This window comes from Gouania willdenowi, chromosome 5 (genome assembly GCF_900634775.1).
Source record: "Gouania willdenowi chromosome 5, fGouWil2.1, whole genome shotgun sequence".
In the NCBI taxonomy this organism is placed as follows: domain Eukaryota; kingdom Metazoa; phylum Chordata; class Actinopteri; order Blenniiformes; family Gobiesocidae; genus Gouania; species Gouania willdenowi.
Genome location: NC_041048.1, coordinates 14,269,233 through 14,295,626, shown reverse-complemented (window position 1 = coordinate 14,295,626; position 26,394 = coordinate 14,269,233). Strand labels below are relative to the sequence as shown.

Genomic DNA, 26,394 nt, shown 5'->3' with positions numbered 1-26,394 from the left:
TGCGGCCCTCAGTCTAATTTTATGTGGCCCCCAAGATAAATGTACAAAATGACAGAGAAATACACAAAACAAAAATACAAAGAGTTACAACATTGAAGGAAAATACTGTAAAAGACAAAAAAAAAACAGAAAATACTCCAAAAACACACAAAACTACTACAAAAATGAGCAAAACGATGACAGTAATACACAAATGACTACGAAAATTATACAAAATGACAGATGTACACAAAAAAAGGACAATTAAAACATGAAAAATTACTCCGCAAACCCACAGCACTACAAACAAGCAAAACTGCAACAGAAATACACAAAAAAATGTGAAAATGACACACACACAAATACAAAATATGACTCGGAAAAAAAAAAGTAAAATGACGGAAATACAAGAAAATACACAAAAGGACTACAGAAATGCACAAAATGTTTCACAACGAGCAAAACAACAAACATACACAGAATGATCCCACATACAATCCCTTGTATATGTGAACAAAAAGTAACTGAATAAAAAGCCAGAAAGACCTTTTTCTTCTCCTTAGTTTTGTGTCAAAGAAACCACTTCTATCATGTAGGAAGTTGGATTCACATGATCATAACTGAGTTGTTAAAAAAAAAGTATTTTTTACAAAAAAACTTTATTAAAAGGAAGTTCCAGATGATTTTATGACAAAGTTTTGCACTTGTGTGGATTCTTTTTAATTATCAAGTAATCATCTTGATTATTTAAGACTTAAAGACGCAAATGGCTTTAGAGCAGACATGGGCAACTGGCGGCCCCCAAAGTAAACATACAAAATAACTGAAAAATACACAAAACGAATGCAAGAAGGTATTAAAAAAATACAAAGTAGAGTACAGTAGAAGACAAGAAAAACACAAAAAATACTCCAAAAACACACAAAACTACTACAAAAAAAATGGAAAAACCAACAGTAATACACACAATGACTCAAAAGACAGAAAATGACAAAAATACACAAAAAAACAAGAAAAACACAAAAAATGATTCTGCAAACCCACAGTACTAACAAACAAGCAAAATGAACAACACAAATACACAATATGACTCCAAAAACATACATTTTACAGGACAAATACACAAAGGGTTAACAGAAATGCACAAATAAGCCTTTTCTCACACTCATTCTGGTTCAGTTCTCGCACATGAGGTCAAAGGTCAAGAGGGATAAACTGACGGAGTAAACAGTGAGTCTGACAGAGATTTAGATCATTTTTTCCCCGCTGGAGTATTGATTCTTTGAAAACAAATTGCGGAAACGTAGTATATTGGTCTCCAAGGTAGAAATGGCGCACACAAGCTAAAAAAATCATGTTTTGCCTGGCTTTTCAACAGTGATCAATCAGCTAGCACACACACACACACACACACACACACACACACACACACACACACACACACACACACAGATATTCCTTGCTTTTAGATGGTTGAAACAGGACTGAAAAACTTGTTTTCTCACCTGATTGCTTAGATGTCAGTATGTGATTTCTGAGGTAGTTTTTTTTTTTTTTTTTTTTATTATTATTATTTTTATTATTTCAGTCCTGTTTCAACTATCAACTATCTATAAAAGCAAGAAATCTCTGTCTGTCTGTGTGTGTGTGGCTCCAGGCTTTTACCTGGACCCTTCTGTTGCTTTAATACTGCTTCTCTCATCTCATCAGATATGTAAGTAAGTAGTTTATTTATAAAGCGCTTTTTGCAGATAAAATCACAAAGTGCTGTACAGAGTTGTGGTAAAAGTACAAGTGCAACACAATAGAATAATAAAACAAGAGTGCATAAACATCATAAGAACAGCAACATTAAAGGATAAATTAAAAAATTAAGTTAACTAAAAGCTTTTCTGTAAGTGCATCATGTATGTGCATCATTCCTGGATACAGTCCAAATTCCGCCCGCTGGAGACCCAGGTCGTCTGTGTTTTTGTCAACCAGGGGTCACCTGTGTGGAAGCGAGAGGACTACCTCGCTTCCATACTTCTGCTGAGCTGCTTCCATCGTTTTTTAAAAGCACTTGGATCGGCCTTAAGTGACATCGGCGGAAAACCCTGGTCACCTCTTCGAGTCCGAATATGTGCAATATTAATAATAGAAACACCATTTAAACACTAACACTCTCTGGAATAACATTACAAACGCTGTTAAGTTGGAAATATCAACAGAGTGAACGAGCTTGTTTATGTTTTTTTACCTCTCGATCTAGAATCAGAATTCCTTTATTAATCTCAGGGGGAAATTGCTTTCGTCACAGCCACTTTAGAACAATTCACAAATAAAAGAACAATACGTTTAACAAAGTCGAAAGAAAGAATAAACATTAAATAGGTGTCTAATTAAGTAAAAGACTGTTAAAAATGTCTGACTTTCACAGATATGGTATGACCTTTGCTGCTGGTCCCTGGAGGTGTGAGGAAACTGATCTGGATCTATCACTCAGAATAACACATACCCTTTATTCAAAATAATGTACTTATTTCTTAAAAAAAATTAATAAAAAAAATAAAATAAAAACTTGAAGATCTACCCATGAATAGCCAAGAGGATAATTTAAGACGTGCGCTATTATTAACACTGTTATGATGGTGAGGACGCTGTGTTTTGCTGTCACATGCCTGCAGTGGAGCTGTTCTCCTAAATATAGGCTCTGCATCAGCGCTCGCGCTGCATTGTGAGCGCGGCTCCTGCTTCAGAGCGCGGGAAACGGAATCCAAACTAATTGACAGGAATCTTGGCCAATTAACATCCTCGAGCGGGTTTCTGTCATGCTGGAAGCGACCAATGGTGGTTCTCCTGCAGTCGGAGGGGCGGGGCATGGACGCGGCGCGTGGTAGCCGTGTCAGAGCAACAAAAATCTGGAGGCTTCCTTCTTCATTGAGCAGGAGGACGAGGAGGAAGAGGAGGCTTTATCACATCAGGTAGGAGTCTTTTGGCTGCCCTTTGTAGCGCTAATGTGACAAAACGGAGGTTATATATCCTCATATCACCGACTGTGCTCTCACTGAAGGGCTTCGTCCTCATGACTGCTTTTAAATCTTGGCTTTTACAGTTTACGCAACGTTACTCACGCTTAAATGGCTCCAAAATGGGTTTAACAATTTAACGTGCTACCGACTCGTACAGGTTTATATAGTTGTTACTGATAAGGCTGTTATAAGAAGGACCGTGATTAGCCTGCTAAGTATGTTGTGTGTCAGCGTGCCTTAAGTTGACTGCAGTCCTGTGTAATGAATTGACATGGGTGTCTCGTAGTGACTTAATCACTCAGACTGAAGCCTGGGGAGACGTTCCCTGCTCAGTGTTCACAGCTGTGCACAGAGTCATCCTCCTCACATGGTAGAAAGAGCTCTGCAGATGTGACCCGACATGGAGACGTCAGCTCCACAAGCTTTTCATCCATCCTCGTCCTCATCCTCATCCTTATCAGCAGCAGCAGCCGCAGTCCCACTGATGCTGCTGCTGCAAAGGCCAGCTTAGGTCCTCACACTGATCTAGGTCCACTAAAAACAGAGGTGACAAAGTCATTTTAAAGCAAAAAAATGAAAATTATATATATGAGATAGATTCTAGGGGTCATGTATTCATTGCCATGAATCTGACAATATGATGTGATTCATCATTGCAGATTTGCAGTGTCACAATATGATATATCCCAATATTACGGCTGGACGATATGGACAAAGACTCATATCTCAATATTTTTTTCTCAAAATGCTGATATGATATTAATCTTGATATTTTTAACTCAATAAAATCTTGCCATAAAAACAATTCTGGGTTAAATTTGCTGATTCACAATGCCACACAGGCACATTTATTAACAAACAGCTGAACACTATGTGCCACTTTTGTCTTTTTTTTTCCTCTAAGAGACAGCACGTGTGAGTGAGTTCTTTGGTGTGGCTTTTTTTTTAAGGTTAGGACGCACTTAGAAATCCATCTAACTAGGGGTGTGTATTGCCTGACATCTGTCAATACGATTTGTATCCCGATACATAGGTCACGATACGATATATCCCAATATTAAAGTGTAAGGCAATTATTGCAATTTTTTTTTATATATATATATATGACTTAAGAAACAACTTTGTACACCTTCATGAGAACATTATGTATGAAATATATTTTATTGGCATATTTTACACTCAAAACATTGGCTTTAACATGCCATGTCAACAACTTAAAATAAAAAATCTGCCTGTGGCAACATAACTGAGGTATATGCCTAGAACAACAAATAAATGCAGAAAGTTAGTACTTTCTTTTTAGAATTTTATTGAAAAAAAACACAAGCTAGGCCAAAAAAAAAAAAAAAAAATCAATATTAATGCATTTTGAATCGATCTGAGAATCGCGCGACGTAATATCGCATTATATCGGCGAATCAATTTTTCTCAACACACCTACATCTAACAGTGCTTTTCATGTTCTGAGAATCAACAAAAGCAGTGACTCCTAAAATGAGTATTATTTGTAATACAAAATACAATATAAATTAAAAATAATATATTGTTATGGGCGATATCGTAATTTTCAATATCACCAAAATAGAAATCTCCATATATTGCCCATGCCTACCCGATATATCCCAATACTAAACAATACGATATGCATCGCAATGCATCGCAATATCAATAAGTACAAATTTCAAGTACAAAAGGGTATGAAATGCAATTTAACTTACTGTAACTAACTGTAATTCAAGTAGCAATATGAAAAACAAGTGGTATCTTCATCAAACTGTCAAATTAGATTTTTCAGAAAAGTTTAACTTATGATTTTGTTAAGTTGTAAAAAAAAAAAGGAACCACATACATCTATAAAGGTGCCAAGTCTGTTTTATGAAAATAAGGTGCAATCAATTTCCAAGCTACAATGCATTGAGGAGCCACTAAGGGCACCTAGTGACTGGTCGTTTACATGTTATGCAAATGTATTTTTTTGTTAAAAAACATGATTATAAGAAATTGATTTGGACATTTTTTTGGATCAATATATTGCAATATATCGCCAAAGTGATTTTTTTCCTCCCCCTAATAGATTTAATAAATTACAACTAGAGCGCGACCGATATGGGATTTATCGCGCTAATACTAACGTTAGAGGTTATAAAAAGCCGATATATGAAATAAGAAATTACCATTGATATATTGTACATGAACAAAAAATTCTTATAATACCCACAATATGATTAGAGACAAAGAAGCAAAACACTACTAAATAAATAAATAAACTAATAACACTATCAACATTAGAAAAGGCAAACTTGTGTAAAATGGATTTCCAGCAGTCAATGTTTTGACATATCATAGCGCAACTGAATAATCTGCTAACTGGGCTATTGACCGATGTCGATTAATCATTGATAGCTAAAACTGTTCTGATCAATCGGTCGGGCTCTAATTACAACCCAACATCATATAAATAAGGACAGTTGTGTCCTTTATTGTTTAAGGAAATGAAAACACACCTTTAATATGGTGCAGCCTTAATTTTCCTACCCCATAAACTCATTTTTCTTTCACTACCATATATTGTAAAGTTGTATAGTTCAGCTGCTGAAAAGACTGTTGGCAGTGATGAGTCATCATATCTAGAAATGTGTAAGCTTGTTTTTGGTGACAGTTAGCAAGTTCTCCTCAAATGAGTTTTCTGCTGTTACTTTGGTTTCTTCCCACAGTTGAAAACCACGTACACTAGGACAAATAGTCAATAGTGGTAGTGAAAGTCTTTACATGTAATCAAATACGGTACATGTCTGTGTGTGTTAGGCCCTAATAGACTGGATAACTTGGTGTATCTGCAGTTAAGTACACGGTATATAGAATCCTACAGCTCTCCATGACACAATGACCTGAATAACAGGATGAATAAGATGGCTGCCTGAAGAATTTGACCTTGAAACAAAATCTATGGAGGTCAGTTTGTAAGTTGTCCGTATGAGGTTTGTCATTAATTTGGTTTAATGATCTGATATTACCTATTCTTATCACCAGCTGAACAGAATTATAGGCTAAATGTTTTTAAGGTTAAGTAATATATATACCAAATAAATCAATATATCACTTTGTTGTACACAATCTCCCCTGCAGATTGTGCAGTTTTGACTGGTGTCGTGACTAAGTAATCTCACTAGATCTGAAAATATGCTTGATTATCAGGCACATGTAAATATTGATCTGGAGATAGCTTTAGGAAAAATGTGTGTTTTTGAAAGGAAGCTGGAGTGCAGTGCAGCAGAAAGGTCACCAACATCAAAACAATTAGATGATCCCCTATTGTGCATCCACCAGTATAATCAATGATACAGTTAAGTACAAGTCTTTTAGGCGCTAGATTTCCAGTTGTACACATCCTCAGTTTTTGAATTGTTCCTCCATGGACCCTTCCAGACCTTTACATCTCAGAATAGGAAGCTGGTTAAGTTCAGGAATCACAGCCATTGGTGTTTTCTTGTGAACCACACAGTGCTCATGGGGTGGAATCAGCTCACTGTGTGTTTATATGGCAACGTTTCATGTTGTCATCTCATACATTTTAGCTTTTTTCCAGGCCTTAATCCCAAATTAATGTAACCTTCCTTTAGATCAGACATAGGCAACTGGCGGCCATGGGGGCCACATGCGGCCCTGTGCGTCATTTTGTGCGTCCCAAAAACACACAAAACAACCACAAAATCATTCAGAATGAAAGAAACACATACTAAATGACAACAAAAAGACACTAATTACCCTAAAAAACATGAAATTGCACAAAGTGACCAAAAAATATGCACATTTTCTTCAAAACATACACGACGACGACAAGTATACACAAAAACAACATAAAAACATACAAAATGACAAATAAATACACATTTTTTTCCCCAAAAACACAAGACAACTACAGGTATTCACAAAAATAACAAACATTCAAAATTACAACAAAAAGCACTAAAAATAAAATAAAACCGGCAACAAATACACACAAGATAAGTCCTAAAACTCAAGACGACTACTAATATACACAAAATTAAAAGAAAAACACCTTTTCCTGAATGTTGATAATGTGGCCGCCGGATCAGACAATCACATTTTTGTGACCCACAGTTGCACATCTCTGCTTTGGGTGTTTTTGTCATTTGACATCCATAGATGCACACAAATAAAACCAATGACCAAATCACACTTACCAATAGCCTTGGCAAGTAAACCAATAAAAAGAAAGGGAAGGGATTGTTACACTCTAAATGTGCATGTGAATTATTTCTGGTTATTATCTAAAATCACTTTGCTATTTCCTGAGCAGTGTTCAAATGTCAAGATCATACTCTCATCTTGCGTCCTTGAATGAGAAAGAAGCATAGGTTATCTTATCTTATTTCGCTTTACATAGACAGGAAATGAAAGGCAAGAGCGCTTCTGGTAAGCAAGGCGTTCAATTGGTGAGAAACTGCATCCTTTTTCAGCTGACATTCAGCAAAGCATGCAGAGCACAGCAGGCTGGGACCATCCAAATTTAAAAGCAACTAAAAGGAGCCTTTTTCAGCCTTTCATTGCATTACCAAAACTAAAGCAATCCAAAAAAAGACTCAGGCTGTGTTCCCATTACAGCATGTCATGAGAGATTTGTTTACTTGTGCAGTCACGTCACGTCAAGATCCAGGTCCCCAAAGTTTTCTGTGTGCACCTGTGTGTGACTGTTACTTCTGGCTACACTCAGAAATAGTTTTGGCTAAGCGGGCGCCCTGTGACAGGTTTGAACATTTTGACAAGGTTGTGTCTGGTTTGTCATAATCTAATATGATGTACAGACATCTCAGAAAAGAAGAACAGACCTTCTCTACCATGTTGGAGTACAATGTCGTTACCAAAAGAAAAGTCATGATGACAATCCTACAGCAATCTTACTGATAGTTGTGGTTTTCTGTTGGATATTTCTGGAATGTTAACATTTTGCACTGTTGCACATAACATGTTAAATTCATTCTGCTTGAGCAGCTGTACAGTAAAGAGCTGGAGGCTTGACTCCCTATTTCTGGATGGGGCAGAGAAAAGCAGCATGGGGGGAGGGTGAGACTGAAGTCACTGAGACTGAGTCAGAGGTTTAGCTAATGATGCAATTAGAGTGCTGCACTTTTTCTCTTCCTGATTAGATCCCTCACTTGCATTGGCCTGCAGACAATGAGGAATGAAATTCCTCGCATGTCTCATTTTTACTGATGGATTTAATAAGGTAGCGGACATTTCTATTAGGGGTGGGGGAAAAAATCCATTCACATAAGAATCGCAATTCGAATCATCCATGATTCTGAATCGATTCATAAACTTAAAAAAAAAATAAAAAATGATGCAACACACAAGACAAAAGACAGGGACAAACAACAATGTGATAACCCAACATTATACACCCAGAGAACAATGGGGTGAAGAGAGGAACATTTTATATTAATAATGAAATGAAATAAGATATAATAATAACAATAATAAATCTAAATTGACTCAACCGGCATAATTTGTCATAATTTGCCTTAACACACTATGCGTTGTATCAGTTTATGAATCAAGAATTGTTTGAATCGAGAATCGGTTAAAATGAGAATCGATTTTGAATCTAATTGTGACCCTAAGAATTGGAATTGAATCGAATCAAACACATGGATAGGTTAGGTATCAGCGTTTAAACCAACAGATATTGTAGATTTTGTTTACATCATTTCGGTCACATTAGTGTGGAGTCTGTAAAAACTAGATTTGGGTTATTTAGTACTGTACTTGTATCAGTCATTGATAAATCCAAGTAAGTACCCAATTTTGAATACTCATACTCATAATTGGAAATCTAATTTTTGTTGAAGCGTTTTTGCACTGTTTATCATCAGTCTGTTGAGGTTTAGTTGTTGACAGATAAAGTTCTTGATGTAACGACAACAATCCTCGATCTAAAAAATTACTATTGAACCCATGTTGTGTGTACGTTTTCAACTGTGGTCTACTCAAGATTAATTTATGCTGTTTATGTTTAGCCAAGGATGATTGACTTGATTTGGCGTGACCATTTAAATTAAGTCTGCTCTTTGGGGATGGCACAATTGTTTACCTAATGTCTGGATTGTTCTCTCTTTTGTGCAGTGATCCCATTGAGACTGGGCAGAGACAAGAGTTCTAAAAGCCTAATAGCTTTGGCTTTATCAATACCCAAAGGATCAAAAAGTCCTTTATTGATATCCCTGCACCACTTTCATTAAAGAAAAATAACACTCTTGATTGCTTTACTCTGCACAAAATGGGTTATCACTCTGAATCCCATCCCATAATTTATACTGCAGTGCAAAGGCAGAGTGTATAGCAAATACCAAACTATTATTACGATTCTGTGGACTCCGCCTGGTTCATTGTTTTTCTTATAGTGGTTTGGTACTCATAAATGTTAATGTGATCAGGCCAAGCCTCCATTTTTGCTTTATTAGTGCAGAGGTTTCATATCCATCAGTCTGTGCTTGCATTATTGCAAAATACTACCAGCAAGGTGGGGCCATTTTCTGAGAAACTGCAGCTGAGCACATGGCATTTAATTTCTAAAACCAAATTGAAATAGAGCAGATTGAAAAATGCTTTCAATTGTGAGCTTTATTTATATGTAGAATAGTAAAGATTATTCACCGAGTTTGACAATTTGATCAACAGCACATTGTCCTTGATTTGTCCTAAATCTAAGGAGACAGTCTACATGTGTCCTTAGATTGAAAATCAGTCTCTTCAAAGGGTTGGGTTTCTTTTGTCTAGACAAGAAGCTTGTGTTTCTTGGTATCCCTTTTTCCTAGCATTAGGATTTGACACCGAGAGTCTAAATTATTAAGTTTGTGTGAGTTTCAGGAGAAATGGTGTTAGGCTGAATGAGACCAAGGCTCAACATCAGTCCTTGCCCGCAAGACACTGGCGAGTGAAAGTTATAGTGTGGCAAGATATCATTTCCCCCCTTATTTGCCCAACATGGCAAGTCAGCAGGAGCGGAGATGCTGGGCCTGGTCAGTCGAATCATTGTTCACTGAGCCCCCCAGCTCTGAAAGCTAATTTTCAGACTCATGGTTAGCTGCTGTTGATTCGCGCAGTGCAGCTGGATGGTATTGGAGAGTGTACTTGTATGCTAAAGCATTGATCTCTAGCCTTATATGTCACTCTGTTAAAGGTCCAAGATATAAGATTATTGTCATTTCAACAATATACAGAATAGAAAGTAAAATAAAACATTTCCCCGGATCCAGAGCTACATGTAACATTTAACTACAATAAACATAATAGGCTTGGACAATGTAAACTAGAGACATAAAGTGCAAGAATGCAGTGCAAAAAGATGCTCAACAGCAGTGTTGTGCTAGTTACTGAAAAAAGTAACTAGTTGCCATTACTAGTTACTTCATTCACAAAGTAACTCAGTTACTATTTTGATAGTTTGATAGTTTAAAAGTAATGCGTTACTGGAAAAAGTAACTTTTGAGTTACTTAGAATTAAAGAATGTATTATTTATTTTGGGTCATTTGTGTCCATACAGCTTCATATCAGTGTTGTATTAATATAATAATCCACTGTTGATCAACTGCTATAAAACAACCATAAATGTGCATATAAAGCACAAAACAGCTGCTGCAAAATTAAAACAGTAAATTTTCAGCCTTAGCACAGTAATGTAAAGTAAGCTGTGCATATTCCAGATACACATTCTGCTGTTGAAAAGGCTTATAAAATAAATGTGGAAAAACTAATTCACAGCATTTTTCTCAGGTACACAATGCTAAACATATCATGCTAATGAGCTGCTGTGAGCAGTGACTCAGCAGTAGCGACAGGCTTCTTATTTACAACAACATACCGTGCAATAGTTTGGCTGAGCTGTAACTGGATAACAGTCACAGTCCGTTAAAATCCAGCCGCAGCGTTAGCTTAGCTTCACTAATGCATCTTTTGGAGAAAAAAGTAATGCTCGTCCTGCTCTCGCATTGACTCGCCATGATTGGCGCACGTGATGTAAACAGAAACACGCTGACAATGCTGCTTCTTTTACTGTTTGGCACGGCATCCCGCAAAAATATGTAGCGCCACTGTAAACAGGAAGTACACTGAAGCTAGCAAAGTAACAGACAAACGCACCATATTGTAACGGTAACGGCGTTGTTTCTTTAGAAAAATATTGTGTTACAGTACTAGTTACTGTCAAAAGTAACGCGCTGCTGCCCAACATTGCTCAACAGACAGTGCAGTGATTAGTAACAACACAGAACAGTTAGTTTAAAATTAAAAAGACAAATTGCAGCGCCACCATATAAACATGAGGTAATGTGTGTGTTTAGTCCAGTCACTGATTGTTTAACAGTCTTAATGGCTTGTGGGATGAAACTGTTACATAGTCAGGGTGTGCGGGCGTAAATGCTTCTGTACTGTGAACAGTGACTGTGAGGGTATGTGGGGTCACCCACAACACTAGTGGCTTTGGATGCTGTGGTTCGAGACGGTGAAAATTATCTCATTTTTTAAAAAGGAACATTTATTGAAATTAACAAAGGTGAGGTAGAACGACAACTAGTAAAAAAAAAAATTTAACAAATATTAAAAACAGGTGAGGTAGAACAAGTAAAAATAAAAATAAATATGTAAACATAATACATTCCGAAATACATTCATAAATATTTAAGCATAAATTAATAATGACACACTATTGCACACAGTAACAAAAATATGCACCATGGTGATACATCTCAAGAAATATTATGAAATAGAAATGTTTAAGAAACCATGAATAAGTCCATTCCAACTCAAACCCAGAACATAAATTAGCAGAGGAAAATAACGTAATGTCAGATGCGCATCAAGCAACAAACTGTTCAAGTTTCTGTCCTAAATTTAAATTCTTGTTATTTCAGCCACTGCTTGTTTTTTAATTTTTTTCAATTTATTTACAGAATAAAATAACAAAATTGGCATCCAGCAACGCATCCTACCCCAACCTCTCTCCCATACATTCATACCTCATTCACAACCACAATCATCCACACATTCATGTTGTGTTGTGACAGGAAAGCGAAATATAAATATAAATAAAAAAGTACAACATAACAGAATGAAAAATAAAATAAAATCAATAACACTGATCCAAAATCAAGAAAAAAATACAACACAATTACCAAAACATTTATAACATAACAAATGGCACACCTTTAAGAAAGTACACCTAGCAACTATATCTCTAATTCGAGTAAGCAAACATTCCATTTCTTTTCATGATCAGTTATTCTTTTATTTGTTGCTATAATTGTTTCTAGCATATACTAATGATGAACTCTATTCTTAAAGTGTTTTATACATACATTTGATATAGTTTTAGCTTTAAAAATAGACATTTTACCCAGCAGGATAATCATGTTCAAAGAGTGTGTACATTTACCTTAAAAAACAAATAACAAAATATTCTGTGGTGTGATTCGCAAAACAATATCCATAAACCTTAACCATGACTGTTCACTGACCCAAAACTTGGCTACATGTGGACAACAATAAAACAAATGCATCAGTCACTGCTTGTTGCAGAAAAACTTAATATTGACACTAAAACATTAAAACATTTTGCAAATATCATATCTCGAGTCACTGTCAATCTTTGCTTCATACAAAACTGTTGTATACGCCAGTTAATTCAACTATTCATCAGCATGCATGGCTATGCTGTACACCCCCCCCCCCCCCCCCCCCCCCAAAAAAAAAAACAAAAAACAAAAGGCGTGACCAAATTCAGTGCCACCACTAGAAAAGTTTGTGTAGAGCCCTGTGATATATTACCCAGGCCTACGTACACATTATATACTCACTGATAAGTGAATGGTTAACATTTTCATCAGTACTATATAGTTTGGTTTTCCTCCAAACATTTTATCTTGCCATGTGGCATGGCAATTGGATGTCCTACTTGCGCTACATGATAAGTGACCTTTGAAAGGTAATGTAGACTAGAGCCCTGGAGACGCTGTATCACTGCAGTAAAAAAAAAAAAAATACGAAGTCATTCTGTTACTTTTTTTCCACTGGTCCACACCTTACATTCTCACTCAGATTCACTGAATGCATACTTGCTCAAATGCTGACATTGCACACGGGTGTGAAGGTGTGTATGTAAGGAAGTAGGCGGGGTGTTTTCTTTAACCCCTTTTTTCTCGGGGACTCCTACGACACAAATGTGCTGGGTTTTTGTCCGTGTCTTTCTTTTCTCCCTCAGTCTGTTTTCTATCCCCGTTCTGTCTGTCTCACGTCACTTTTATTTTTCTCTCCTTACATCATGCCCCCGTGTCAGACATACAGTCTCATCTCACTCAAGCGCTTTAGCTCAGTCACACAAGATCTTGTGTTCTGTCATTCCTCCTCCCTCTCTTTCCTCGCTGTTTTTTCTATTTATTTATTTTTTTTAACCACTGTTGTGTGCTGCAGCTCTTCGTTGCTACTGTGGTTTCTGCTTTTTAGCTTCTGGTTTTTTTTTGCTCACTGCGTCAGGAATCAGCCACAGACCAAGGTGGGTGTTTTCAGAGCATCATCATAGCAAGGTCTGAGGCAGGCTGCCATACTCTTCCTTACTTTATGTCAGTGAGAGTTGAGATGATCATGTGTTTCTGTTGCCTTAGGAGAGTAAATGATGTTTGACATAGTTGCACGCAATGCTTGTGAGATTCCCTATATTCTTCACATCTTTCTCTGAGCTATGTATCAATATAGTTGGAGTTGGTGCATTCCCTCTCTGGTGCTGTATTGCAGTTGGTGCATTCAGCATAGTTGGTGCAGAGAGCACACTACTAGTATAATAAGGTATGCTCTTTTTGCATACCTTATTATACTAGTGTATGCTCTCTCATTTCTCTCTTTCTCTCTGGATGTAGAGCTGTAGTGCATTACACAAACGCATGTGTACGTTAACGTAGGAGGTCTTTTTCACCTTACCTGCCTTGTTGCTGCCGCATTTCCATCTGTTGCAGTCGCTACAGCGAGTAACAGCTTAAAGCGAGGCTTTAACTGCACGGGGGTGTGTGCTGCTGAGAGGTTGTGACAGTTGGCGCCTGTTCCTTTTTTGATAATTTGCTTCTGTTTAGGTGTTGTTGTTGGCCACTTCAATAATCTGTTGTTTGTACAGGTGAGTGTGTGTGTGTGTGCTTGTCTTGCATGCCCTGTGGACTGTGTTTCAGGGAGAAAGCACATGAGAGGCAGAATGCAGGGGTTCACTTTGGTGCAGTAAGCTGTTGCATGTTGTGTTAAAAGTAGGCTCAGTGGCTTGTTGTTGTTTCCTTTTACTCTGCCTGTTCACATGTTTTGCATCAATCCTCTGCCATTAAGCTTGACAAATGTCCTTGTTTAATTGATGTCTATGAGAAAGTTTAGCCTTTGGGGTACATTATTCAAATCGTAAAAAAAAGGTCTGGCAAAACAGATTTAATGAGGATCTTTTTCATGCAGTAATTTATACAGCATTTTCACAGCTGCAATTACTAACTAATTATGTGTAGTAGCTTAGTCAAAGTAACTTGACATGTTTGAAGTTTTGCTTGATGTTTCACTTCTTTATTCAAGAGGCTTTTGTCTGAAAACTGCAAAAAAAGAAGAAAGAAATAGTGATCACAAATCACAGATCTGTTGGATGCACCAGTGGGTTGAGGAAACTTAAATTCCCAATCCTGTTGCAGGAGAGATTTAGCAACCCCTCTGGCAACATTAGTCTTAATTTGGAGTCTCCAAAGGCTGACACACAAAATTTGCAGGCTTGCACACCCATATTCAGTATAAAAGACATACTCCTGGGTGTGTTCAGCAGGTGTGTGTCGCCCAGAGCTGTTCTGGTGCATATCTAGATTTGCTGTTAAGAAAAGGTAGCTTTGATGAAAATAGCTTTCCAATATGATCTGGATTTATATCTTTTAAAGCCAGCTCATTTTAAAGCAAAATATATCACCTGAGTGTAGGGCTGGGCGATATGTTGATATTCAAGATATATTGAGTTTTCTCCGACGATATAGAAAATTACAATATCATCTATACCGAACTTCTCGTAGAACATGTCCATCTCTCATGGCCGTCACCAGACTGTGCCGTGTTAGCGGAGAGACTGGGGTGTGGAGGGCCCTCGGGTGCACGCATGAAAGCAGAACAAGTAGAGCTGGGGAACGGAGAACATCCAGCTCCTTAACCGGAGGAGAGGAGAGCGATCAGGCCGTCCTCTTCTTCTTAGCCTGGGTGTACTGAGCGGGCTGTGCCGGCGCAGCTGCGGTCGAAGGCTTTTGGGCCAGTCGGACAAACCATGTTGAGGTCTGGAGCGGACGGTCTTGGCGTTTTGAACTGTGGGCCCTGAGGAGCAGTTTGTGGGAACGCCTTCCGGCTCACGGGTGGAGATGGGGCCGGGGATTTCCGAGGAAAACAGAGGCTGAGGGCCTCGTCATTCTTCTTTTTAGCATCACATCGTCGCTGCATGGAGGCCAGCGCAGAGCCAAAGATCCCCTCCCTCAGGACTATGGGCATGTCCAGGATGTCACTTCTTTCCCCGTCGGAAAGATTCGCGAGGTCGAGCCACCGCGCCCGTTCCTGGAGCACTGGCATGATAGGAATATCTCACGACAAGCTGTAGTTTCACAGGCGGTTTAGCATTTTCTATTCCATCACCTAGTGGTGAAATAACTGATGCATCCTTGTGTCCATTTAAAATAGGTTAATTTAAACTAAGTTGATCAAAACTTAATCAATAAACCTGCTCAGATTCAGTAAACCATTGATCTCTGAGGGGACATTAATGTGCTCTCATACATCTTCATTTGACATGAATAATTAAAAAGGAGCAGTCAGAATAATCCATGTCAGTACAACTTTTATATACCTTTTAATTGTATCTTACTCATTTTTTTTAAATTACATTTTTTATTTTTGACATACATAAAATGGTAAATCCAGTCGCAATATCTGTCAGAAGAATCGCAATTATGTTTTTTTTGTGTGTGGTGGATAGCTTCTAAATTCATGCGCACCAGTCTATCGAACGAGTAAACGAACGCGTACCCTGCGTCTGCACGTCTGATTTACATTTCCCATAAACTTAGAATGGGTACACGGACACAATGCTCAAGTCACTTCCGCATGTGTGCTTGCGGTTTTATGTGCATACATATTAAAGCATATGCACACCTACGCCACACCTGGATGTACACCTAACAAACATAAATATATCAGTCACAAATAGGCGCAGGTGTGGCGTGAGTGAAGCTATAGCGATCAGGCGCGCTTCACTATGTAGCACCGTCTACATGACATGTAAACACAAAGATTGTTAGGCGTCCAGGCGAGCAGGTGTGTACACTCGGGATGTAACTATTCACTCAACTCCCGATATGATTCGATTCACGATACTGGGTTCACGATATGATTCTCTCATGATTTATTTTACAAAATGGGACTGTAGACAAATGATGACTGAAAAATACTCATTTATTTTTTTGGGGAAAAAATGAGAAAATACTATTTTCCTTTTATTTTTCATTGTCAAAAGAATCCCTTGATAAACTCTTCAAAACAATGCAATTTAACTAAAAATAAATCCTGAATGAAATAATACAAAAGGAATAACACAGATAAAGAAGAAGCCTATTCATTTAAATTCTGGTTCTATAGTAAACAATGCAAAACTGCATAATAGTTCCTTTTTTTTTTTTTTTTTTTTTATTAAAAAAAGTGCAACTAAAAATGTATTTTGTGCCTTAACAAATGCTATGTGCTATCAGACAGACAGAGCTAATAAAAACGTGACTTTTACAGATATTCACGTAATATTACAGATATTCTTTCGGTGCTAAAGGGGTAAGGAATCATTTGTGAACATGTTTAATAGTAGTAGGCGATTCTGCCTGCTGCCTACGCTTCTGGACAAGAGAAGGATAAATAGATAAATAGGTCATTGAGTGTGAGTGAGAGTGTATAACGGGCCACCATTTAGTCCGGTTACAGTCTGTCACGACACCCGTCCATATAGTGGTAGTGACTGTAGTGTTACACTCTGAGTCAGATCGTTGCTGTGATTGGACAGGATACAGCACTCAACACTCACACACACTTACTGACTTGCGCGTGTGTTTACGCCTGGACGCCTAACATTTTTATGTGTTTACATGTCACGTAGACGGTGCCACACCTGCCACTACACCGAACTACGTAAATAAGGTAAGTTTGGTGAAAGTTAGGCAGGCAGGTGTGTGTGTATGTGTCGTATCGTGAGGTACCTGACAATACCCAGCCCTAATTTACATCGTATATTGCCATTTTGAGAACAATTATCGAGATTTGAGTTTTGGTTCATATCACCCAGCCCTACCTGAGTGGATTAAAATTGAACTAGTTTTACTATTGCGTTTCAACATTCTTATTAGTGTTCTAGCTTTAAATGAATAACACAGTATATCAATATTTTGATCACTTGATCTATAAAGACTCAAAATCATAAAATACACAATGAATAAAAGCAGCGTGAGATTTTCAGAGCAAAGCAGTCCCTTTTGCGGCTGCGGAGATTTTTTTTTGCTTTTGATCAAAGAATCTGACAAAGCTGCTGATTTAAATTTACTTTTCCAGAGGGTTGTCTTCAGATGATTAAAATGGGTAGGTTTTAGCTTTAGGTTTATTTCTTGTTAGAAGCTGATCTAATTTCCCTGTGTGCCTGCTATGTGTCCTTGAAGTTTTAGAGCTACTATAAAAATAATTTTCAGACAACATTGCATTTTAATAATAATATATATATCTATATATATATATATATATATATATATATATATATATATAAAGATAAAAACTTGCATGTCAAGTTTTCTTTCTGTTTTGTATGTATTTGCAGCAACTACACAAGGATCTTGTGACCTTATCTGCAGAAGCGCCACTTGAGATGAAATCTTATTACATCGCTCTGTGTGAGGGGTTTAAAAGTGCTTATCATCCAGGTCATACATAATAATTAAATGTTCTGACCCATGTGACTCTCCCTATTTGAATATTCAGCAAACCTCTGCTTCATTTTTAATTCACTAACCTTCTCATCGTGCCCTGACTATACCGTGTGGCCCCAAAAAGTGCATTAGCCAACTCTAACTGACTTTGGGTGACCCTGACCACTGTGAAGCAGCCATGCTCTTTGTAACAGTTGCCTTCATGCATTTTATCACTTGTGATCAAATGGGAGTCTAAAAATAGCTTCCTGCCATTCATTGCATGCAGTGAAAAAAAAGAGGTTCCCTGCTCTTCCCCCCCACATGGTTATGCCTTATGGAGGATTTTGATAATGGGTTGCCATTGCGCTTTGATAAAATTTGTTACATGTAGATACATTTGTCAGCATGATGCTTCTCACTCCCTACTGATCACAAACATCCCAGGCTGATGGCCTTAAATAGGAGCTTGGATGTTTTTACACCAAACATTTATTAGTGTTTGGTTGCCCAAATTTTGACCTGAGATTTTCCATGATTTGATAACACCACAAAATTTCCTGGCCTTGTTTTTTTTAAGGTTATGTCTGATTTGAGTTGTGTTCTGTATAAGTGACAATAAGTTATGCCCACAACAGATATGAATTAATGCAACACCGAAGTCTGTCTGAGTTACTGAAGCTGTATTACACGTGTGAAGAATGACTCCAAAGTGACTGTAGTGCTGAACATGTAAGTGTGACTTATGAGACACGATGCTGTATGTGATGGCTGAGTTATTCGGGTCATGATGATATAATGTTTGAGGGTCTTGGGCTTATCATTAGGTGATGTCTGCAATTTCTGAGTTATGCTATATTGTTATTTCCCTCGCACTGTGTACCCCCTGTTGATGACTGATGGTGTGCTCCTCCTTTGTTAAGTCTAACTGTTTCAAGGGTAGTTTTATATGCTTAATATGTGCACAAATTAGTATTGCAGTCAGGGAATCATTAAATGGCTGATGTCACTACTCCCTCATTTATCTGGATATAAACTTTGAAAAATGAGACTTGACTTGAGGGGGAAATTGTATTATCGCACGCTGCAGTTCTATTATAGGTCAGTGTAGCAGTGACGGCAGAGGACTGACTGACCTCACACAAATCCCTGACAAATGAGAAAAAGTGAAATTGGAATGATGGAAACGGAGAGAAAAGAACCTGCCGAAAATTCCATTAATAATGATTTTGTAAGACATGGTGATATCTCTACCAAATGTACTCACGAGAGGGCTAGGTCAGAAAAGGCAAATCTTTTTCTATGACATATTTCTTACACAACGCAATTCATTGTGTTACATGATAAAAAAGTGCATAATTTAGTAATAATTATTAAACAGAGTTTAAAAATGAACAATAAAATAATTAAAAATCTCCCCCTCAGTCATACTCAGTAGAGAAAAAGTGCCTTCAACTTGGATTGAAAAATGTTCACATTAGATGCTGACTTCAGCTCTACTGGTAGTGGGTTCTACGTCTTTGCAGCATCACCATGTTGGCTGTGAACTCTGGGCTCCACTATCTGACCTGTGTCCATAGATCTGAGAAACTCGCTGGGTTCATACCTGACTAACATCTCACTGATGTATTCTGGACCAAACCCATTCACAGATTTATACACCAGCACCAGAACTTTAAAGTCTATTCTGAGGCTGACTGGGAGCCAGTGTAAAGATTTTAAAACTGGAGTAATGTGTTCTGACCTCTTTGTTCTGGTTAAGACCTGAGCTGCAGCGTTCTGAACCAGCTGTAGCTGTTTGATGCTCTTTTGGGGGGGATTCCTGTCAGAAGCCCATTACAATAGTCCAGTCTGCTGGAGATAAAAGCATGGACCAGTTTCTCCTGATCTTTCACTGTAGAGATGTGGTAGAAGGCTGTGATTTGTGATTGATTTAATGTTTTGGACTTGGTCTTTAGCTTTTAGAGGTCGAGACTTAAAGCTGCTATCCGGAGTTTCTGAGAAATCTGTTTATATGTGATTCTTTTGAAATGCGAAAAAATACCTAACTAGTCTTTTACTATGGTCTACTGCCGATGGTCATTCATATACATTAATGTATATAAGTCCCTCCTTCATCCGATAGACCAGTGATTCTCAACTGGTGGGTCGGGACCCAAAAGTGGGTCGCGGACCTGTACTGGGTGAGTCGCGGACAGCTGGTCAAAAATAAATAAATACTTAATGTCTCTTATGTTGGATTGGACTTGTCTTTTATTTTGAAAGAAACTTTTCTTTTGACAGGCCTGTTGTGAAATGCTTGTTGCACAGGCAAATATATAGATTTATGTTTTAAAAAAAATTATATGGATTAATAAGAATAAATTTGGTTGGTTGAATTCTTAAAAAAAAGTGGGTCGCGATTTAATGACGATGACAAAATTGGGTTGCAAGGTGAGACCAGTTGAGAACCACTGCTATAGACAAATATCAAATGGACCTATATGGATTTTTTTTAGGGCCGATGCCGATACCGATTTTTTTTTCCATCAGCCCTAGCCGATGACCGATTAAGACTGCCGATTTTTTTGAGCCGATATTTGGAGCCGATACTTCTTTTGCTTTCTCAATTTACATCATAAAAAGTACACAATGATGATAACAAATGGTACAAGTTTCAATTTTTTAAAAAGAAACATTTATTGAAATGAACAAAGGTGAGGTAGAATGACACCAAGTAAAAAATATTTAACAAATAATAAAAACAGGTGATGTAGAACAACAACAAGTAAAAAATAGTGAGACATTTCATGAAATATTATGAAAGAAAACTGTTTGTCCTTGTCCTGAAAATAACTTTGACAAAAGTTGGCCTGACTGAAGATGTATTTTATTAACAGGATCATTGAGTATACAGATATATAATTATAGTATTAAACACAGAAAGAAATCATGAATAAGTCAATTCCAACACAACCCTAGAACATAAATTAGCAGAGGAAAATAATGTGATGTCAGATGCGTATTAAGCAATAGGGATGTAACGATTCACTCAACTGCCGATACAATTTGATTTACGATACTGGGTTCACGATACGATTCTCTCACGATTTATTTTACAAAATGGGACTGTAGAAAAATGATGACTGAAAAATATTCCTTTATTTTTTGGGGGAAAAAAAACTATACTGTTTTCCTTTTATTTTTCATTGTCAAAAGAATCCCTTGATAAACTATTCAAAACAATGCAATTTAACTAAAAATATATCTTGAATGAAATAAATGAAGGCATAATACAAATGAAGAAGAAGCCTATTAATTTAAATTCTGGTTCTATAGTAAACAATGCAAAACTGCATAATAGTTATTTTTCGTTTTAAAAGTGCAACTGTAAATGTATTTTGTGCCTTAACAATTGGACTTAAAAAAAAAAAAAAAAAAAAAAAAGTAATTTCACTGTATGTAGGTCAGATATTTGTTTGGACCAGCAGAGGGCGCTGGTAACCCAGTGGTCGGTTGGCATGCAGATATCTTGCAGTGAAGAAGAGATGCTATGCTAGCAGACAGAGCTAATAGAAAAAAACATGACTTTTACAGATATTCACATAATACTACAGATATTTTTTCGGTGCTAAAGGGGTAAGGAATCATTTATGAATATATTTAAGAGTAGAAGGCGGCCATAAAGAAAGTATTAGCAGATTCCGCTCGCCGCCAACACTTCTGGATAAAAGACGCACTGCGATTAAATTTTCACAGTATCGATGTGAATCGTGATACCTATGAATCGATTTTTAACTGCCTTACGATTAATCGTTACATCCCTATCAAGCAACAAACTGTTCCAAGTTTCTGTTCTAAATTGCATCAACATTAACAGGAATAAATATTCAAACAAGTAGTAAACTGCTTCTCAAAGTTTTAAAAACTCTCCTTCTCAGCGCAGTATTGCTGTAATGTTTGTATCAGAGAGGGAGGGAGAGATAAAGACAAACCCACACGCACACCAAACTTCCAGCCAGCTGCTCGTTAAATACAACTGTGACAACAACATGGACCCACGCAACTATGTCAGCTAAGTTAAACAGTTGATGCTTTTAAAGTTTAAAACTTGCCATTGGAGTTGAAGAGCTTCCTTCACGCTCTGCTAGTGGGGGGAGGGGCTCTGCACTCGGCACTTTGCAGCCTCTGTCTGCAGAAACACGGAGCAGCCTATGGCAGCCGCTCTGTATATAAAGTGGATCAACGAACGCAGCAGCGCACATCGGCCGATGCTGAGACACGTAAAACACGCAAAAATCGGCCGAATAATCGGCCGGCCGATGAATCGGTTAATCACTAGTTGCGTATTAGGCCTTTATTTGAGTAATGCCTATTTTATCTAGTCGTGAGAAAATCATGCAAAAATATTTTGTTAGAATAATCATGAAAAAAAAGAGTGATTCAACCAAAAATACGGCCACAGGGTCATCCGAAAACCAGAAATGCGCTTTTGGGACACTTTTCTCACCGAAAGAACCGGCCAAAACAGGATGTTTTGAGGACGTTACCAAACACTGCGTGTCTGGAAACGGGCCAATGAATAATGAGGGCGTTTGATGCAAATTAATGAGGTGGGTGCAATCCTCAGCGTGAAGGTGCTCCGCGTCTCTCCTCCAAGAACATATTTTTTGTCCACACCTTGAATAACTCTACTTTGCCTCTAGATGCGCCGTGTGGGCTGTGCTGCTCAAAATAGGGACCAATGTCTTCCACATCTTTGCACCAGTAGCGCCATTCTCCACAATAGCGACGAGAGAAATAGACTTCTTATATCTAATAGTTTTTGAGTGTGTGTAATCTGTAACCTCAGTGTCCTGTTCCCATCATAAAAAAGATGTATTTTTTGTGATTGCCTGCTGCTACATCCAATCTGTTTCAAGGTGCATCAAGTTCAGAAATACATTTTTTTTACGTGCTTGGGCTTCTACAAGGTTATGTTGTCTTTATATTGTTTCAAATTACTCTGGCCGTTTTATGATTTCTGGTTTCAACAAGGTGCAATTTGCTACTAAATGATGATTCTTACCCACATCAAGATTTGATTCAATTATGAATGTAGTATTTTTCAACAGCATTTCTTTGTTTCTCATCGTGACCATTGATGAATTACTGTTTTTATAAACTTTGCATTCAGACTAAGGAGACACATTTACATCGCACCTTTTATTAAACCAGCACAGGATATATCAGACCCTCCAGGAATTTGCAATGTTGCGATCGCAACTATCAATGCAAATTCTGTAGGGCTGTAGTCAACCAGGAAATGGTTGGTTCACCAAGACTATGGCTCACATAGCGATTATACGACCAAAAGAAAAAGAAGAATGAAGAAGCAGGTGCAGAAGAGGACGAGGAGAAAGAAAAAGAGGGACAAAAATTTTGTTTTGGTGTTTTGTGGTGCCGATTTGCTTTTAAACACAGACCGTTTATGATAATTACCTTATTCAAGCTTTGACCAGAACCCGACAAAGCAAAAGTCCAACCTACAGGTCCGACAGACATTAGATGTTTATATCCGTGCCCGAACTGAAACCGACAATTAAAACCTATTTTTTCCTCATACAAATGACATATTTACGTTTGTTTTAGTGGTAAGCCTGCTTTTATTAATAAACAACTGTTAATGTCAACATCAGATCAGTGCACGGGGAAACAAACGCACGTCAAACACAGGTACATGTCAGCCAGAGGACATTTTGAGTTATTTACAGATTCTGAAAGTGTGGATTATAATCACACATAGAAATCAATATTTTTAGAAGTTAAGGCCGTTTGAATGTTTTCACTCTTCAGAAATGCAGAGAACCGCCTTCAAAAAAACTAAAACAAGTATTTTCAGAGAAAATTAAAGTTTTTTTCCTTTTTAATCTTTTCCTTTCATGCCAACTTGTTCCTGTTTTGTCACTGTGTGTCAGATATATAATAAACATAACCAGCAGCTTAACCTTAGTGCTTTTAAAATGTGTTAACATTCTTTCTACAGTATTTTGTGTAATTTACCATTTAAATAATGCCGTATTGGAAATGTATACTACTTTTGATAAGAAAGATTGAGTCATTCACGGCTAGCTGTTTGAATCGCTTAATGTAACAGTACAGAGGGCACGTTGATTTACCATAACTGCACTGGCACGCACAATCAAAACAAATTCTGTTATGTGCAGAAGACATCTCTTCTTAAAACCTAGCAGCTGTTGCCTCAGGGACTCCGACAGTAAACAAACACTTGGACTCCTACAGTTTTTGTCTGTGACACAGATTATGGGCAGACTAATGGCTTGTATGTGGACGTGAGCTAAGATTGCATAAACCCTTAATGCTTCAAGTAACTCAGTTGTGTTCTTATGCTTGACTGTGCAAACACTGAGGGGTTGTGTAGGTAGTTGGTCATAAAGAGAAGCAGAAGACAGAGAAAGGGTGGCAGTCACTTTTCTCTTTTTTAAGAAAAAACTCCATCCTTACACTATCAGTCTTTGTTTGGGCCATTAACTTGCCCGACGATTCCATGCTGCTCCCGTGTTGGGGATTATATATTAAAAGGTTCCTCTGCTTCTCTGATACCCAAGAAAATAAACCATCAAGCTTCTGTTTGACCTCCATTAATTTTGAGTTAAAAATAGGTCCTTTCACTTATCCTCCTGGCTGTTAAGTAACTCTATTAGGCAATTAGTTGGGATGCCCTCTGGAATACGAATAGTGAAGACAAAGTGAAGGATGTTCCTCCGGTGTGTATGTGTGTGTTTGTGTGTGTGCGTGTGTGTGTGAGAGAGAGAGACCTTGCCAAGTCATCCATGAGTGTGTCAGGACGGCGCACATGCACTGTGTATAATAAGAGGGAACACAGCCACACTCTTGATGCTGAATACAAGCATCAACAATAATAGATATAAAGAGTGCTATTACTTCATGGCTGTATACTACCAAGATGGATTTAATACCCTATCCCTAACCCTATTAAGCTAGGGTTGTCTGTACTACAACGCTGGTTCACTTCTTACTGAGGTAAATCACAGTGGTCTTGTGCTGTATGCAGTAGGGCAGGGCGATATATCGAGATTCGAGTTATCTTTTCGTTTTCTATTTTGGCGATATATAAAATTACATTATCGCCTATATCGATATTCATATTTTTATAGCTTATTTTGTATCAAAATATTGTTTTAGAAGTTGCTACTTTCACTACTTCTCAGAACAGCATAACAAAGCACAGTTAGATGGATTTCTGGGTGCGTCCTAACTAGGGGTGTGCCAAAATATTGATTCGATTCGCTGGCTCCAAATATCGACTTCACAAAAGTGTTCGTGTGTGAGAGCATGCATGTGCGCATGTCTTTATGTAGCGACACACATACAGGAGAGGTGAAAAGGAAAGTTATGCAAGTGAGATTTTAGCGCATTTGCCCTCCTGTTACTTATGCCTCATCACTATTGACTCATAATACAGGCTAAAGAGCATTACCTTGTTGAGGCTCCGAGTCTGCTTGCAGAAGTGGGAATGTTTTCTTTTCAGCATCATCATGGAAGCACTATTATGGTAGGCTAGATCCATCTTATAGTATCTACACTGGACTACGTTGTCCAACTTGCAAAGCGTAAAATGGTCCCACACACCAGACATAATATTGCGATATATCGTATCGCAAAGGTACCTGGCAATACCCAGCCCTAGCCCTAAACCAGACCTTTCCCTAAACAAGCCACACTACAGAGCTCATTCACATTATAGGAGAAAAATTCGTGTGTTAACAAATGAGCTTGTTTGGCATATTGCGTCAGCAAATTTATCCCAAAATTGTCTTTATAGTCAGACTTAATTTGAAATAAAATTATTGAGATTTATCGTATATTGTCATTTTGAGAAAAATTATTGAGATGAGTTTTGGTCCATATCGCCCAGCCCTAGTACGGAACGAATTATGTTCTGGATTAGCGCGTATCAAAGCATCGGCGATAGAGTAGGTTCTATCTGATAAGAACTCAACAGATACTATATATGAAATAAAGGGCACTGAGGAAGCTCTGCCCTGAACATTTGTGATAAAATATAGTGAAACTGACTGATCAGAGTTAATGTTCGTTTTATTGTATGATTAATTATTTTTTGTATAATCTCACAATTCTCTGCCAGCATTCCTTACTTCCCTAGTTTTTGGCCTGGATTATGGTTTTTAATTCTTCTTAAATCATAACAACAGTTGTCTGTTCCTCCATGGTAATGTTTCTCTGTGTTTACTATTGGTCAGATGCCGCAAACACCCCCTTTATGTAACCAAACCAGACCTAGGTTAGATTACAGAATTGATGCCCAGCTAATCAGGTTTGCGAATGTTTGGTTAAATCAATCCTGCTGTCGTAATTATATCTCATAAAAGTAAGCCCAATTTCG

General features: G+C 37.7%; 1 protein-coding gene across 3 annotated transcripts in view; it reads left to right on the top strand.

Annotated features, from left to right (window-relative positions):
• The first annotated feature begins 2,799 nt into the window (after window positions 1-2,799).
• kcnab2a (potassium voltage-gated channel subfamily A regulatory beta subunit 2a) overlaps window positions 2,800-26,394 on the top strand; it is a 117,498-nt gene continuing 93,903 nt past the window's right edge. Inside the window, exons 1-2 of one of the 3 annotated variants that reach the window (XM_028448118.1) lie at window positions 2,851-2,942; window positions 14,130-14,170. The gene's annotated coding sequence lies outside the window, so the exon portion shown is untranslated. Of the gene's footprint in view, window positions 2,943-14,129; window positions 14,171-26,394 lie in introns of all 3 variants that reach the window. The other 2 variants (XM_028448117.1, XM_028448119.1) reach the window with 2 other exon arrangements.